General features: G+C 43.3%; 1 protein-coding gene across 3 annotated transcripts in view; it reads right to left on the minus strand.

Moving 5' to 3' along the window:
* Window positions 1-15,462, minus strand: part of SIX6 (SIX homeobox 6) — a 133,878-nt gene extending 118,416 nt beyond the window's left edge. For all 3 annotated transcript variants that reach the window (XR_010600813.1, XR_010600810.1, XR_010600812.1), the window contains exon 1: window positions 15,304-15,462. The gene's annotated coding sequence lies outside the window, so the exon portion shown is untranslated. The remainder of the gene's footprint in view (window positions 1-15,303) is intronic.
* Window positions 15,463-16,723: the final 1,261 nt, after the last annotated feature.

Raw genomic sequence — 16,723 nt, forward strand, 5'->3', positions numbered from 1 at the left:
GAGGACCGTAGATGCAATAGGAGACCGCTCTTTACACTACTCTTTTCCAACTGGCTGTACCTGATCTCATGGAAGCTGGCATATGGAGGTATAATTTATAGCTCCTTATACCACAGAGGCCCTTGCACCACAGGGGAGATTCACCAGCAGGAAGGGAAAGCAGTGGTCCCACCACCTTTTCTCTGTTGGGGTTCTCTGGGGGACAAAAGGTTCATTCTTGCCAGGAGCTCCCTACGAATTCCCCCACTGAGACTGGCAAATCCCCATGCCATACTGATCATGACCTCTGTCTGCCATGCTGACCACAGAGTGGGTCATAGATGATTTCCACTGGCAACCTTGCCAGCCTTGCCTCACAGGACTTTCATCTACCCAGGCTGAATCCAGGCCAATAGCCAGAATTGTAAAAATTTGATAATATGAAGGAGAGTTTTGCATTGTAAGTCCTCTGTTGGAAACAGCTGCATTTTGTCCTTTTCTTTGAATTCTTTGGGTCAAATCAGTGCTTAATTTGTCATGAAAGAGTCGCTGGGCTTCAAGAAATTAGATGCTGGGGCTCAAGCAATTTTTTTACATCCATAACTGATGCAGCAAGCCCAGAGGGGCCAGAGCTATGAACTGCCAGGCCCAGAGGTGCCGGGGCTCTGAACTGCCAGGCCCAGAGGTGCTGAGGTTCAGCCCTGGCACAAATTAAGCACTGGGTCAAATTTACTGGTGGTGTAAGTGGGCAATATTCAGCTCCAGTCATTGAAAGGGCATCCCTTTACACCAGGGAATTTGGCCCGTTGTGGGTTCATTTATTTATTTATTTATTAGTTTTAAGTTACCCTCTACTTTTCATATAAAGTATTACACACATACACACGAGATTCAGGCCTTGCTACAAGCATAAACAATAAATAAGAGCATCATTGTTATTTGAACTCATCCAAACCAGTGAACTCAATTTCCCAATAACGTACATACAAATGTCTCAATAAAATTTAGGGTACTGCATCTCTTTCCTCAGAGACCAAACCTGAAAGAAGGACAAAGTGTATTTTCATGTCATTTAATAAAGAGGAAACATGCTTCAATAATAATCGGTATGTCTGCTAAATACATTATATTTTGCATCAATGGCTAAACACAAACTGGAATAAGACAAAAGACATTTTTCTCTGGGTGACTGAAGAACATAAGCCAGTAATGCAATTCTTAAATGCAAATCCATATGCAAAACATCATGGTGTTACAGAATCATAAATCTAAAATGGTTGATCTGAGCATGAAAAAGTATTTTCTTGGAAATAATCACAGCAAGAACCATTGTTCAGTTTACACCTACCACTGGGAATCTAGATCAGATTCAATCCTTGACTTCCAGTCATTTAAGAGAGACAGACTGTAATGCAGGAAATCTGTTTTGCAAAGTATATTAGTTGAAGCACTTGGAAAGTCACCAACCATAAACGGTTAAAAGCAATTGCATTTTAATTAAGTTGCACCAAAACAAACAGGCCATGGAAATAATGGCAAATGGACAAATGTTTCATTGAGCATTACAATTAACAAAGAACATATCTTCTGAAACATCCCTTAAGAGCCATATAATGGCAAAGCAGACATGAGACATTGCGCTGCATAATATTTCAACTCATCTAAGCCAAGCCAAGCACAAAAATTAAATAGTTCTCTCTCAGTTTAAGATTAAATAATGGTAATTTGGCCATCTGAAGCACAGTAAAAGAGAAACAAATGGATACATGGTATTAACAGAGTTAATTATAGATGCAGATTAAAAGGCAAGACTGAGTAGTGGAAGAAAAGGAAAGAGTAACCTCCGGCACAGAGATACTGACATGCAGCAGTTGTCAGTCACCTAGCAACAAGTTTCCTATCCCTGCTGTGCTCTTTAATTCAGCAAATCTGCTCAGGATGTTGGGCTGTTCTCCTGACAAAACGCATTATGTAGTAGACTGAAGGATACAAAAATCCACTGTACACAACACTCTGCTCCCTATTGACCACTGATCCTTTCTCTCAACCCACAAAAGAGGCTTGCATAATGCTCTGAAAAGAGGAAAGTCTCAGCAGAGAAAACATTTGCTTGTAATTGAGATTGACTACATAATGGAAATGATGTTCTTTTTTAAATTCGGCTTGTTGAGGCCACACTGTTTGTCTCCTGGCACTCAAAACACATCCCTGCTGGGAAAAGGGGCAAACATTGTAAAAACTCAAACCAGTGGGGCTTTTTCTTTTCACTGAAAACACAAACACATACACACACTTTGTAACTAAATGGGCACGTCCGTTTCCTAAGAACTTAAACAAGGGGAGAGGGGAAAAAGGCAGCAGCAAAAAGGAAAATTACGCTAGTTTCTGCAGCAAATTGGTTGGCTTGCTTAAGGACAAAACCATAATGCAGGCAACATATTTTGTAATTGGTTTGGATAACTAATGAGCACTTGTGGGTGAGAAAGCTTCTTGTTTTATTCCTGTGTATCCTCAGCCACACTGCTACAAGTTACAGGCGATACCCCATGACTCCCCTGTGTACACTCTTGTACATCTATATTAGAGTTAGTTTGGGGCTTTGGAGTATTGGCTATGTGAATGGGGGGAATAAACTGGGAGCTGGTTTTCAAAGACCTTAGTCTTGATCTAGTGATCTACAGTCAGTAGGGTGACCAGACAGCAAGTGTGAAAAACCAGAATGGGGGTGGGGAGTAATAGCAGCCTATATAAGAAAAAGACCCCAAAATCGGGACTGTCCCTATAAAATCGGGACATCTGGTCACCCTAACAGTCAGTGGCAGAGGTCTGGCTGGTCTCTCCTCTAGAGGAAACTTATAGAGATGTTGCTATTGCCCCTATGACAGTTACAATGGTTACTGAAACAGCACTCCAGGAAGGGAACAGACCGGACACAACCAATGGAACTGCAAGAAGGTTGTTTTATTATTACATTTTAGAAAATGGTAGATCTTACACTGTTGATTTCAGGAGCGAGTTGGGGGTGGAGGGAAACACAGGAGGTCATGAAGCAAGATTATGGCTCCATCTGGCTCTCCTTGATGCCTATAGAAAAAACTCACTGTAAGGGAATAAGCCCTCACAAGAACTAAGGGCTTGAGCCAAAGCTCATTATGTAGACTAAGTTCTATGGGGAAGGGACTGTCATCATTCTGTGTTTGTACAGCACTTTGCACAATGGGATTTTGGTCTATTACAAGGGTTCCAAGGTAGTATAGTGATACTAGGAATGATAAATAGTAATTAAGTCTTCCCGTGGACTTCAGTTGTCTTTGGATGAGGTCCTAAGATTCAAACTCATGTCTCATGTAACTCCATCTAAATCAGGGGAGCTGCCACAGCAGAGATGAATTTGGCCCAGTCTGTTGAATTTGACTAATCAACAATTGTGAGATATGGGCACAATATCTGCGAGAATTTGAGCACCGAGGACAAAAATTATTTAGTTTGGTGCCAGGGCATGGTATGGCTAGGTATAATGGGATGAAGTTAATGGAAAGTGTAGGTAGAACACTTAAGAAAAGTTTTTTTATGCAGAGTTCTCTGCGGTTGTGAAATAGCCGTCCAAGCAGAACAATAGAAGCCCCATCACTTGGGATGTATAAATCAACCCTTATCTATGATGAGTAGTACCACACTGCACGAGTAGCCACTGATATCCACTGGGACTGGGGAGCATGGGGATCAAAATCCAACTATGTTTCAATAGTATATTCTCTATACACAAAAAGATGGGCCTGTGTACACAAAGGAAGTGTATGCTTATAATGTCTCTCCAAAACAGCTACACAAGAGAAAAAACATCTCACTGCTCCACAAAAGAGCTCCCATTCAGATTACCGAATAACTAATCCTTAGTATTTATGCAGCAGAATCATGCAAGGACTCTATGTGCAAATGGATGATTGGCAGCAAACTTCTAATTGACAATAATCAGAGCAAATAAGTACTCATACAGCCCAGATATTGCCACGTAGGCCTCCATCCTACAAACACCTCTATCTACATGTCTAGATAACTCAGCTGCTCCATCACTGTAATGTCTGATCACTCCCCAATCTTTAATACATACATACCCCCATGAGGGAGGCAAGGCCTCTTATTCCCCTTTGGCAGATGGGAAACTGAGGTACCAACAGGCAAAGTGATTTATCTCTGATCAAACAGGGACTCAAACCAAGGTCTCCGAAATCCTAGGTGAGGTAAGGACACTAGCTACTAGACTATCCCTTCACTCTAACTTTAGTCTGGTAAGCAGTCCCATTATACTCAGTGAGACCACTCATTAATTTTCACAATATCGTTGACAAAGCGGATGATTCACACATCCAAGCAGTCCATCTCCATAGGCCCACAGGCTTTTGTGGGATCCGTGTAAATATACTGTACACTAGTAAAACACACTTCACTCAAATTGTGGTTTCTGTTCTGATTTTGTCTTCTAAGCTCAGTCTGGTAGTATTTGACGCAGAGAGAGTTGACGCGGGATCTCACCAAGAATCATTTGTTGCAATAGGTTCTTTTTCTGTGCTTCACTAATAATTATGGTGTATGGATAATTTCTAGTTTATTCTCATGCCTAGAGAGCAGACATTTATACTTTCTATTTCATCTTGACATGGTTTGTCTAGTTTTACTTTCATTTTGTGTATTGAGGCTCGAGGTGGATGCTTTATTTCCCTAATTTTAATAACTAGTGTGCAAGTATTCTGACATGGATGACTTTTGTTGGATTTAATGCAAGTAGCATTAAGTCTGATACTTGGTATAACATGCGTCATTCAAAAATGAAGTTTCAAGGGTTGTGAAGATCTGCTATGAAGGGAGATTGGGAATTATACAAATATGCTGTTTGCCTGCAATTATGAAAATGTAGTTTTCTTGATTTATCTCTAATTATGAAAATCTAAAGCATTTCAAATGCTGTATTCTTTAAAATAATTACTACTTCTTTTTAAAAAATTCAAATGATTTTCATCCTTATTTTAAAGAAAGCCAAAATAGGTTTTCAACCAGCAATATGGCCTTTGAGGAGAATGTAAAGACAATGTCAACCAGTGGGTACAAATTTCCATGAGATCGCTACATAGTCTTATGAAAACATCACGGGACTTTACACAGCATCACTAAAAGGATGAAATGACTTGGCAATATGGAAACCTCAGAAAGATCCCAACAGCTTGAAACTATATAGGACTGAGGGCAGGCAGGAGAATGTGATGGATGAAATAGCACAAAAACATCAGGCCAGTAAAGAACTGGTAAAATGGATCTTAGTATTCTATAGGAATTATCTGACTGTCCAAACCACTATAGCTTACTGAAGATTTTTTTAGCCATCATCACTGTAGAATGCTGTCAAATATGTTGTAAGGGAGATAAACAGTAGAGTTTATAATAGCCAGCATACAGGTTTTCGGTTGTAACTCTTGGATTTGAAAAAGGGACCGTTAAAATTACTCTAGTAAATAGAGAATTGTGGGATCAAGCTTAAAATAAATACATCAACTGGGATTTTCCTGTTGATATTTTAAACTTTTGCTCATGAAAGTTTGAATCAATTAAAATGTATTATCCACCCTCTTAACTTTCCCAGAGAGGATTACCTGACATTTACTATTCGCCAGTTTTGCTGAAAAGGTTAATAGTTCACAGGCTGAAGTTAGAAGTAAACAGAATTGATAATTCCTAATGCCTTTGGTTGAAATACAAGGGCTTTGTGTTGACAACCTAGGGGATGTAATGAGTCTCTAGTACATTCTTAAGGCTTGTTTCATTTTGCTCTGTGAATAGGGGGAGTAAAATTATAGTCTATAGGTGTTTTCCATGGTTCTTTCATAAGCAGGCCTCCTGACACCAATTAAAGAGATTATGTCATCGACTGAAAAGAAAGCTATAACGTTGTATGGTAATGCTGTGATTACTAGAGACAGGGTCACCGGGCCCAATAGAACAGTGGATGACCTTGGTGAAATTAACTTCAGAGCTCAATTCCTAATTAACTGTTTTCAATGAAAGAATGTGCGATTTCAGACTAGTGGTCAAAATAGTCACTTTTTTCTGTACAAGGAGTTTGCCATCAGATGTTAGTCTCCAACAGTCTCGAAGTTGAGGTCTCATGAACATTGTGCCTTTAGCTTTATAAAGTCAACTATCGTTTCTCAAGATTTTACTTTACATTGGGTCCAATCCAGTATTTACTTGCTTGAATAATATTCACTCAAGGATTACTGGCCTGAGTAAGAGATGCAGTGTTGAGCCCAGCTGCAGGAAGGCTAAAACTGCAAAACCTACCGTTGTTACTACTAAGCGTTGTCCCGTATGAATGTTCAAGTAGCTTCATGAAATACTTTCCAACTGAATTGCAACCTGCAGGAAAGTTCAATCGTGTTATTCATTGAGCTTTTTTTTTTTTAAGCAGAGTCTGAAATGGAAAAGGGCAAACATTTTTAACCAGTGCTACTACACCGCCATCCTCATGTAAAGACAAAGAGCAGGAGCTCAGCTGGTGGAAGTTGTCATAGCTCCATTGACTTCATCGGCCGCGCATCACATGCTTGTGTTTTGTTGCAGAAAATTGCTCTCAGATACAAACGCAAGTTACACTAGAAGTTGGGTAGCAATACCCGAAACTCACCATTAATGTAATGCACATTTCCTAGCATCGGTGATTGTCTGTAACTCAGTTACATTTACACACACACACGCGCTGGAGAAAAAAAATCCATGATTTGAAAAATGTTTTAAAGCCAACATTGATCAGCAGGTAATCCTTTTGTAATTTCTCTAGAGGAGAGGAAACTGAGCTGCCAACTATTACTACTCTTTGCTCATGCAAGTAATTCTACTGAGATCAGTAGTCCAGCTCCAGAGGCCCTTACTTATTCATTACTTTGCAAACTACTTTCTAAGTCACTGTAAGGTCAATAGGGTTTATCTGAGCATGGACTAAGTAAAAACTGTATGAGGGCCTCAGTATTGGCCCCAATCCATCTACACATATGAGTTAACACTAGCAGCATGGGGATGAGTTTGCAGAATCACATTTTGCTTTCAAAGATTATTGAAAATCTTTCGGGACATTAATACATTCAGATTTAGTCATCTTTAAAGGTAATAGGCCTAAAGTGTATACCCCACTTTAAGACCCATATACATAGCTAGGGTGGGGTAAAGAAATGGAAGAAAGAGGAAGTCAATAGTAATGAATATAAATCAGAAGCTAGGAAATGTAGAAATTTAATAAGGGAAGCAAAGGGACACAATGAAAAATCTATGACCACCGGAGTTAAGCATAATAAGGAGTTGGGATTTAAAAAAAAAAAAAGTATTTTAGGAATAAAAGAATCTTAACAATAATAGTGGTTGCTTACTAGGCAGAAGTGGTAGAATTATCAATAATAATGCAGAAAAGGCAAAAGTGTTCAACAAATATTTCTATTTTGTATGTGAGAAAAATCAGATGTGGGCATATCACATAACACTCTTTCCATTCCACTGGTATCGAAGAAGGATGTTAAACAGCAGCTACAAAAGTTAGACATTAAGTCAGCAGGTCCAGATAATTTGCATCCATGAGTTTTCAAAGAGCTGAGTGGGGAACTTGTGGGACTCAATGTTGATTTTCAATAAATCTTGGAACACTGGGGAAGCTCCAGGAGACTGGAAGACAGCTAACGTTGTGCCAATATTTAAAAAGGGTAAACGAGATGACCCGTCAGTCTGATATCGATCGAGAGCAAGATAATGGAGCGACTGATATGGGAGTCATAATAAGGAATTAAAGGACGGTAATATAATTAATGCCAATCAGCATGGGTTTATGGAAAGTAGATCCTGTCAAACTAACTTGATATCTTTTTTGATGAGCTTGCAAGTTTAGTTGATAAACACAATAGGGTTGCTATAATATACCGACTTCTGTACAGCATTTGACTTGCTATGGCATAACATTTTGATTACAAATCTAGAACAATGTAAAATTGACATGGCACACGTTAAATGGATTAAAAACTGGCAAAGTGATAGGTCTCAAAATGTCATTGTAAATGGGGAATCATCATAGAATAGGTGTATTTCTAGTGGGGTTCTCCAGGGATTGGTTCTTGACCCTACACAATTTAACATTTTTATTAATGGCCTGGAAGAAAACATAAAATCACCACTGCTAAAGTTGGCAGATGTCACAAAAATTGGAGGAGTGGTGAGGACAGGTCACTGGTACAGAGAGATTTGGATCACTTGCTAAGCTGGGCACAATCAAACAAGGTGTTTTAATACGGCTAAATGTATACACCTAGGATGAAAGAATGTACCCATACTTCCGATGGGGACTCTAACCTGGGAAGGACTGAAAAAGATTTGGGGGTCATGGTGGATAATCAGCTGAACGTGAGCTCCCTGTGTGATGCTGTGACCAAAAGGGCTAACCTGATCCTTGGATGCATAAACAGGGGAATTTTGAGTAGAAGTAGAGAGGTTTTTTTACCCTATATTTGGCACTGGTGCAGCCGCTGCTGGAATTATGTGTCCAGTTCTGATGTCCACTATTCAAGAAGGATGTTGATAAATTGGAGAGGGTTCAGAGAAGAGCCATGAGAATGATTAAGAGATTAGAAAACATTAGTAATTGAGATCAAGTCTATCTATTAAGCTTACCAGAGAGAAGGTTATGGGGTGACTTGATTACAGTCTATAAGTACCTACATGGGGAATAAATATTCAATAAGGGGCTGTTCAGCCTAGCAGAGAAAGGCATAACAATCCAATGGCTGGGAGCTGAAGTTAGACACATTCAGACTGGAAATAAGGTGTATGTTTCTTAACAGTGATTGTAATTAACCGTTGGATCAATTTACCAAGGGTTGTGGTGGATTCTCCATCACTGGCCATTTTTACATCAAGATTAGATGTTTTTCTTAAAGAGCTGTTCTAGGAATTATTTTTGGGGGGGGGAGGGGGGCGGGGTTCCATGGCCTGTGTTATACAGGAGGTGAGACCAGATGATCACGATGGTCCCTTTCTGGCTATGGAATCTATGAATAAAGGGGCCTTAGTTTAAATGAAAATCAGGCCCTATGCATGGAACAAAGCATGAACACGGTCCTGAAAACTCTAGTGGCATTGACTTCCCCAGGGCTATTTGCATGAGTAAGGAGCACCCAACAGAACAAGCATATACAGGGTCAGGCCTAACATTTTCTAAATTGGATTTTAATGCTTGGTGGTGATAGTAGTGCAGGTATCGCACCACTCATTTCTAGCGAAGATAGTCAAGAGACATGGCAAAGCCATCTAGAGGTAAGATTCACTGTTGCATTGCACGTTGGGTAGTCACTAGTCAGACGTGTTTGTGCAAAGTCAGTGTGAACTACTACCAGACCAGAATGGTAGCCTTTTACATAGGGTGACTAGATGTACCATTTTGGGGGACTTTTTCTTATATAGGTGCCTATTACCCCCCACCCCCGTCCCGTTTTTTTCACAGTTGCTATCTGGTCACCCTACTTTTACAGCCATTGTGTGCAGGTAGGAGTGACCACACTAGATGCAAGGAAGGTGGAGAATAGAGCCCTATCTTTTATATTTGTATTTGTTCGTCTTGTGTGTGTGTCTCTCTCTCTGTAAATCTACATATTGCTGTCTTGGCTGGGAGAGATACTGTATGATAACTACTTATTTGTGTTTCAGCAGCCCCTAGAGGCCACGACTGAGACTGGGGTTGAAGATATTTAAAAATGCTCAAAAACAAAATGAAACACTTTGTTTTGGGTCAAACAAATGTTTCATTCAACTCAAAAGGATTTTTTCTTTAACATCTACATTGGCCAAAAATTTCAATAAAGAAATAAACCAGTTTTCTTTTTGGTCCTACCTAAAACAATTTTTTTTTTACTTTTTGAAGTTGCCAATGAACCAAGTTTCAGAGGGGTAGCCGTGTTAGTCTGTAAAAAGCAACAGAGAGTCCTGTGGCACCTTTAAGACTAACAGATATATTGGAACATAAGCTTTCATGGGGGAATACCCACTTCATCAGACGCATGTAATGGAAATGCGTCTGACGAAGTGGGTATTCACCCACGAAAGCTTATGCTCCAATACATCTGTTAGTCTTACAGGTGCCACAGGACTCTCTGTTGCAATGAACCAAAAAATCCATTATTTGCCCAGCTCTAGACTGTGGCATAGTCCTGCCCTCTCCTGCCCACAGCTCAATGTATCCTGGTTGTGCGGGAGGAGGAACTCACTGCACCTTTTTAGCACAAGTATGGACTGATTTAACAAAGCCAGCCACGGTTGAGGTTATGTTCCCCTTTGCTAAACACACTTAACAGAAACAGGTCAGCATTGTGTGGCTGACTTTCTCTTCAGTAACCAGTTCTGTGTTAGAGCCTCCAACTCACACCTATCCTTCAGATAAGACCTAAAATGGAACCCTTGACTTGTAGTCAACAAAGGATCATGAGGTGCTTCTCACAGGATTGTGCTACTAAGGTATATCTAACACAACAATGAGTCTCAGAGCTAAGGTTGCCAACTTTCTAATCACACAAAACCAAACACCCCTGCCCTGCCCATTCTCTGAGGCCCTGCCAATGCCCTGCCCCGTCTCTGAGGCCCTGCTCCCTCTCACTCCATCCCCTCTCTCTCTGTTGCTCACTATTCCCCACCCTCACTCACTTTCACCCGCTGGGGCAGGGGGTTGGGGGTATGGTCTCTAGGCTGGGGGTGCAGGCTCTGGGGTGGGGCCAGAGATGGAGTGCAGGAGGGGGCTCTGGGCTGGGGTAGGGGGTTGGAGTGCGGGGGGATGAAGGCTCCAGCTGGGGGTGTAGGTTCTTGGGTGGGGCCAGGGATGAGGGGCTTGGAGTGTGGGAGGGGACTCTGGGCTGGGGCAGGGTGTTGGGGGGGGGTGAGGGCCCCGGCTGGGGGTGGGGCTGGGGATGAGGGTTTTGGAGTGCAGGACAGGGCTCTGGGCTGGGCCAGGGGGTTGGGGTGTGTGTGTGGGATCCCGACAGCGCTTACCATGGCTCTAAGGAAGCAGCTGCCACATCCCCGTGGCCTCTAGGCGCATGGGCATCCAGGCTGCTCTGTGCGGTGTGCGCTGCCTTTGTGCCCGCAGACACACACACCTGCAGCTCCCATTGGTCACGGTTCCCAGCCAATGGGAGCTGCAGAGCTGGTACTCGGGGCAGGGGCAGCACGCAGAGCCTCCCAGTCCCTGGCTGCCCCAGTGCCTAGGGGCCGCAGGGACTTGGCAGCCGCTTCCGGGAGCAGCGCAGAGCCAGGGCAGGTAGGGAGTGTGCCATAGCCCTGGGGCCCCACTGCGCCACTGACCAGACTTTTAATGGTCGAAAACTGGACGCCTTGAAACCCTACTCAGAGCCCAGGTCAATTGACTCAGACTCTCGCTGTGGTGCTAAAAAGAGCTGCATAGACATCCAGGCTCTTCGACTACAGGGCTAAGACCTTTAGCCCCATAGCACAAGGCTGAGTCAGTTTAGTTGGGTGCTGAGACTCACTGCCCCAGGATGGTTTTTTCCTGTATAGGCATATCCTGAGTTATCTGACACACCTGAGCAACTACCATGATAATGTTACACTAGCACTTTTCATCAACCAGAAGCTGGGAATGGGCTACACGGAATGGATCACTTGATGATTATCTGTTCTGTTCATTCCCTCTGGGGCCTCTGGCATTGGCCACTGTCAGAAGATAGGATACTGGGCTAGATAAACCTTTGATCTGACCCAGTATTGCCGTTCTTATGTTCACCGTCCTCAGAGCACTTTACAAAGGAGGCAAATATCATTGATCGGCCTCTCCATTTTACAGAGAGAGATGGAGGCACAGAGAGAAGTGACTTGTTCGAAAATCAAACAGCTAACACTAGCAGACCCAGGACTAGAATCCCCATTTTTTAAGTCCCAGTCCAACAGCCAAACCACTGGGCCACAGTACAGCCTCATAACTAAAGAGATCTGTGAGATCCTACTGTCCACTAGACCTCTACTAAGCAAACAAATAAAAATACATGGTTTATCTAACAAAACAGTTAAAGAAACTTGTTAATTTTGTAAATCCTCCATGTAGTTTAATTGATTTAGTTTACTAAAGATCAAAATGTACTGCTTAGATTTGGCAGGATCGTAGTCAAACAAGCCACAGAGCCAGATACAGCCACCCTTACTCGGGTACGCCAAGTAAGTAGCTTTTCAAAATGCTTTCCCCCTGTTAATGAATGGCCCCGGAATGGTTAGTAAACTCACAGCAAGGTACATGTAATGAAAAGCCATCAGGACATTCTGCTTCCTGAAAGCAATGTATTCTTTACTGCTTGTTTGTAGAGGATGGAAAGAAAAAGATTTCTCTCCACTTGTGGACCACCCATGAAACTTTGTTTTGTCCCTTCAGTCTGACACGGTAGAGAAAAGAGATACTTGTTGCCTATAGCAGTTCCTTGAGCCCCAGTGTACTTTTCTCCCCAGACAGTCAGGGTTTTGGAAGCTAATTGTATTAACACCCTGACAGACTAAAAGCAGGTGTTGCAACACCTGCATTTTCTAAAGCTCCGTTTCATTAAGACCCTGTACATTTGCTCAGCGGCAGAGCTTGCACTCCATGCTAAGGTAGCGTTTAGGGGGTTGGGTGCTGTGTGTATCCATTTAATTGGGGAGGTTAATAAACTGCACCACAAGAGGACTGGAAATCTGCTGCCACAGCTCAATCCAACAAGGCACTGGAAACTCTGGCCTGATCCAGTGAAACTAACTTAAAGCACAGGGGCAGTCCCACTGAAGTCAATAAGACTTACTCACATGCTTAACTTTAAGTGCATGCTTAAGTGCTTCACTGGATCACCTCAGAGGACTCAGCACCTTGCCAGATTGAGCCCCGTATACTTTCAGTGAGGACCAGAATCTGTAACATTCAAGCCAGTCAGGGCTTGGCCATTGATTTCAACAGGAAGATCAGATCTGGAGTGAATATAGGTAGTTTTTACTACATAAATGCTAAGGTAGCTAGTTGCAAAAAAATGTAACACTAGCAATGCAGAGAGGCAGGCAGGCAGGCGTCCTGGCACCAGAGGATCAATGCCTTCTACTTGGCAAGCTTCTACGAACAGAAAGCGGAGTGCAGACTATGAGGCCTGAAATGGACATCCAGAGCTATGGACCAGTCCCCCCATGTGAGCAGTGTCGTTGAGACCCAGGGCACTGCTTGCACAAGTAAGGATTACTGACACAAATTAAGGGTTGCGGGATCAGGCCCCTAAGGAATAAAATGAGAACAAATCGGATACAGAACAGCATGCGGACAGATCTTCTCTGGTGCAGCGCCATTGTTGTATACACCAGCTGGGGATCCGGCCCAGGAGGTTATGTCTTCACTGCAGTCTACCATGCAAACTTGGTGCACACCTATCCAAGTGATGCTTACTAGTTACCTGTAAAATGAGTATATCATTCATGTTGCTCTCGGGGGGGGGGTCGAGTGGCGGGGAGGGGTCACCAGGGTTAGCTGTAAAACACTTCCATGTCAGGATCTCAAAGGGCTATAGACATACAAAACATAGCTACTGATGACGGTCCTTCCCACAGTGACACAGTACATGGGGAATTCTATAGCTGGTGTGAGGTCTCCACCTCCATTCTGGCCCTGTACTCCGCGTAAAAGGGCTGGAACAGTAAAGAGGCCCTAAAGCCCTTTTTACAACCGGGGTAGGATTCCCCCTAGAGCAGGCATAGTGAAAAGCAGCCATACACCTGCCATCCAATTGCCCCCTTGCAAGCCATGCTGCAGGGGACATGCCTGAGGAGGGAGGGACATGTTGATGGCAAGCTCACAGCCCTGTGGCCATTAGGGCAGCCCAACAGGTTGCCAAAACGTTCACAGGCCCCCAGAGCTGTTCAAGTTATACCAGGTGCTGCTCCAGAAGATGTAAAGGTTGTTTAATGTCACCATATAAGAACATAAGAGCGGCCATTCTGGGTCAGACCAAAGGTCCATCTAGCCCAGTATCCTGTCTTCCGACAGTGGCCAATGCCAGGTGCCCCAGAGGGAATGAACAGAACAGGGAATCAGAAAGTGATCCATCCCCCCATCTTCGATATCCCCACCCTGCTTCTGCGTGGGCTGAGTTCTGTGCTCAGCCTCTTAACGTCCAGGTCCAAACCTCACTCCTTGCGTGTAAAATAGACATTTCACAAGAGATCAGAGATTTTCCTCCCCACTTGTTCATTGTTAGTAATCATGCTGGTATCAGTCTCATTCCTTCACTTTGGGCCTGATCATATGCCTTGATCTGTGCCCATGATGCCATACGGTTTAATTCCAACTCACTACATCTTTCAGCCCAGTCCTGCAAGTTGCCAAGTGCCCTCAGCTCCAAGCGACTGTGGTGGGACTAGGGGAGTCCTGGTGCTGTGCAAAAGGTGCCTACGCAGCTTGTCAGACTGAGCCCTATTGTGGGAGAATGGAATAGCTACAAGGGGAGCAAATATATTTGTCCCTTGTTGCACAACCTGAGGAAAGACCAGGAGGCAGAGCCTCCGCTGGTATCAATTATAGCTTCATTGACTTCACTTTGGACCAGCTGAAGATCTGCCCCCAGTTCCCATTTATACAGTTCCTATGGGACAAGGGGGACAAACTTATTGGGAATCGAGTCATTTATGCACATATACAAATCCTACCAGCATGTCGTACTTATATGAACAACATGTAAGTGAGAGCGCACCATTCAGAGCAAGCACCCTTTGTCTGTCTTGCCTGGTTAGGCCCTGATCCTGCATTATGCACCTGTGCATCATTCTACACAATGCAGGAAATTGATGCCTAAGATTGTAAGCTCTTCAGGGCAGCGACTGTCCCTTACAATCTGTTTGTCTACCACCTAGCACAATAGGGCCCTGATTCTATTACACTGTAATAGAAACAAAACAAAGAGGATCACTTGGGGGAAGGGAATATCTACTTAAGTCAGAACAAGACCTCAATTCTTCTCTTGCTCCTGCACTTAGCGATACCTTAGCTGTGGGTACAGAGGATCCAAGGAAAGATTTTATAAGAACGTCCACCATAAATTCTTCAACATTTCCCAAGCAGAAAGCTGTCAAATCTGCCTAAATCAGTATGAGGTACCTGAAAGGAAACGAATGGTACTGCCAGAGTTCAGGGAGCTCCCTCTCCCACCAAACCAGCGTTACCCATTTGTTGTTAAAGACCACATCCATGTTGTGTTAATTTCACTCTTTCCCTTTCATCAGATTCCCCATCACTCTTACCTGGTAGTTGCCCATGGCCCCCCCCCGGCTCCTCTGTATAGACCAGGTACATATTTGTGTGTTCTTTTGGCTTTTATTTTTGAAGTCTGTCTTGTACCCTGCGAGGGGCTCCTCTTTTGTTGTTACTTGCAGAGGCTGTCTCCACTCCCAGCCGCAAGCGGTGCGGATCGCCTGCAGAGGCAAGCTGGTTTATTATTAATAGCAAGTTAAAGATTTAAAGCAGCTTCTCAACAGCGCAGGAAAGTATTGGAGAGCTTTTAAAAAAAATTACTTGCAGCAACGAGGCTGTTTAGCTATTTTTGCAGAGTGTCTAGTTTTGAAAGTGGGGGTGGAGCCCTCGCTCTGGAGCAGTGACTGAAACCAAATCATTTCCCTTCAGTTGTGGGCTTTAATATACATTTCACAACTTGATCTTTCCTGTTTCTGTCTCTCCTATATATAGCCACAGAGGCCCAGGCCATGTTTGGGTGCCGATCCCATGAATTACAAATAAAAAAGATAGACAGTCCTTTGCTTGTTTTATCTCCACTGCAACCCACCTCCTCCTCAACAGCCTTAGCAAAAGAGGGGGAAAAAAGATGCCTGGAAGGTTAACAGCTTTGGAGGCGAGAGAGTCCCAAATCAAAGGACCCTTCTCAGGAAATGACCCATCAGCAGCTTCATCTTATTTATATTATGAGCGCACGAAGCAGATAAATCAGCATGGTAGCAGCTTAGCAATGGGGAAAAAAATCAAGCCTGTATAAAACCAACAGTGATATTGCTCTGATCCACTCTAATTAGTGCAGTTAAATCAGAGCTGTTTAAGTCCTGATTGGCACCAATGAAGTCAGCAGGAGTAGGCCCAGGCAGGTAAGTGAAGACCTGTCAAACCTATGGAGGTCAGGCTGGACTGGATGATAGAACCCTGGGAGCTGTAGACATTGACTAGCAGAGTTATTGTTATTTAGGGCATTAATTGTCAGTGTAATTGACATGATGATGCAATTGATATGATGCTTAAATTATGTGAGAGACTGGGGTCCTTCAGAGCTTGGAGCTTTCGGTCATGACTCCGACTTATGGGTATATTCTCCCCCAGTGCATGTGTAAATAGATAATAGACTCCTGAGGGAATTCTGCACCAAAAAAGTAAAAAGTCTGCACAGTATTTTAAAATTCTGCAAAATTTTGCAAATTTTATTTGTCAATAAATAAACATGGAAGCTCCAGCATGCAGTGGGGAGCACAGGCCACTGGTTGCAAGGAGGTGGGAGATCACCCTGCAGGCACCCCCCTCCCCAGGACATGGACTCACTGATGAGGCTGCACCCGACCCTGATACATCACAAGGGCCAGGCCTGCCCCAGAAAAACCCTGGGGCCCTGCTCTGCTGCACCAAGCAAGGGCAGGCAGGCTCAGCCCAGCAGGATCTACATGT

Source organism: Chrysemys picta, chromosome 4, assembly GCF_011386835.1.
Source record: "Chrysemys picta bellii isolate R12L10 chromosome 4, ASM1138683v2, whole genome shotgun sequence".
NCBI classification, from domain to species: domain Eukaryota; kingdom Metazoa; phylum Chordata; order Testudines; family Emydidae; genus Chrysemys; species Chrysemys picta.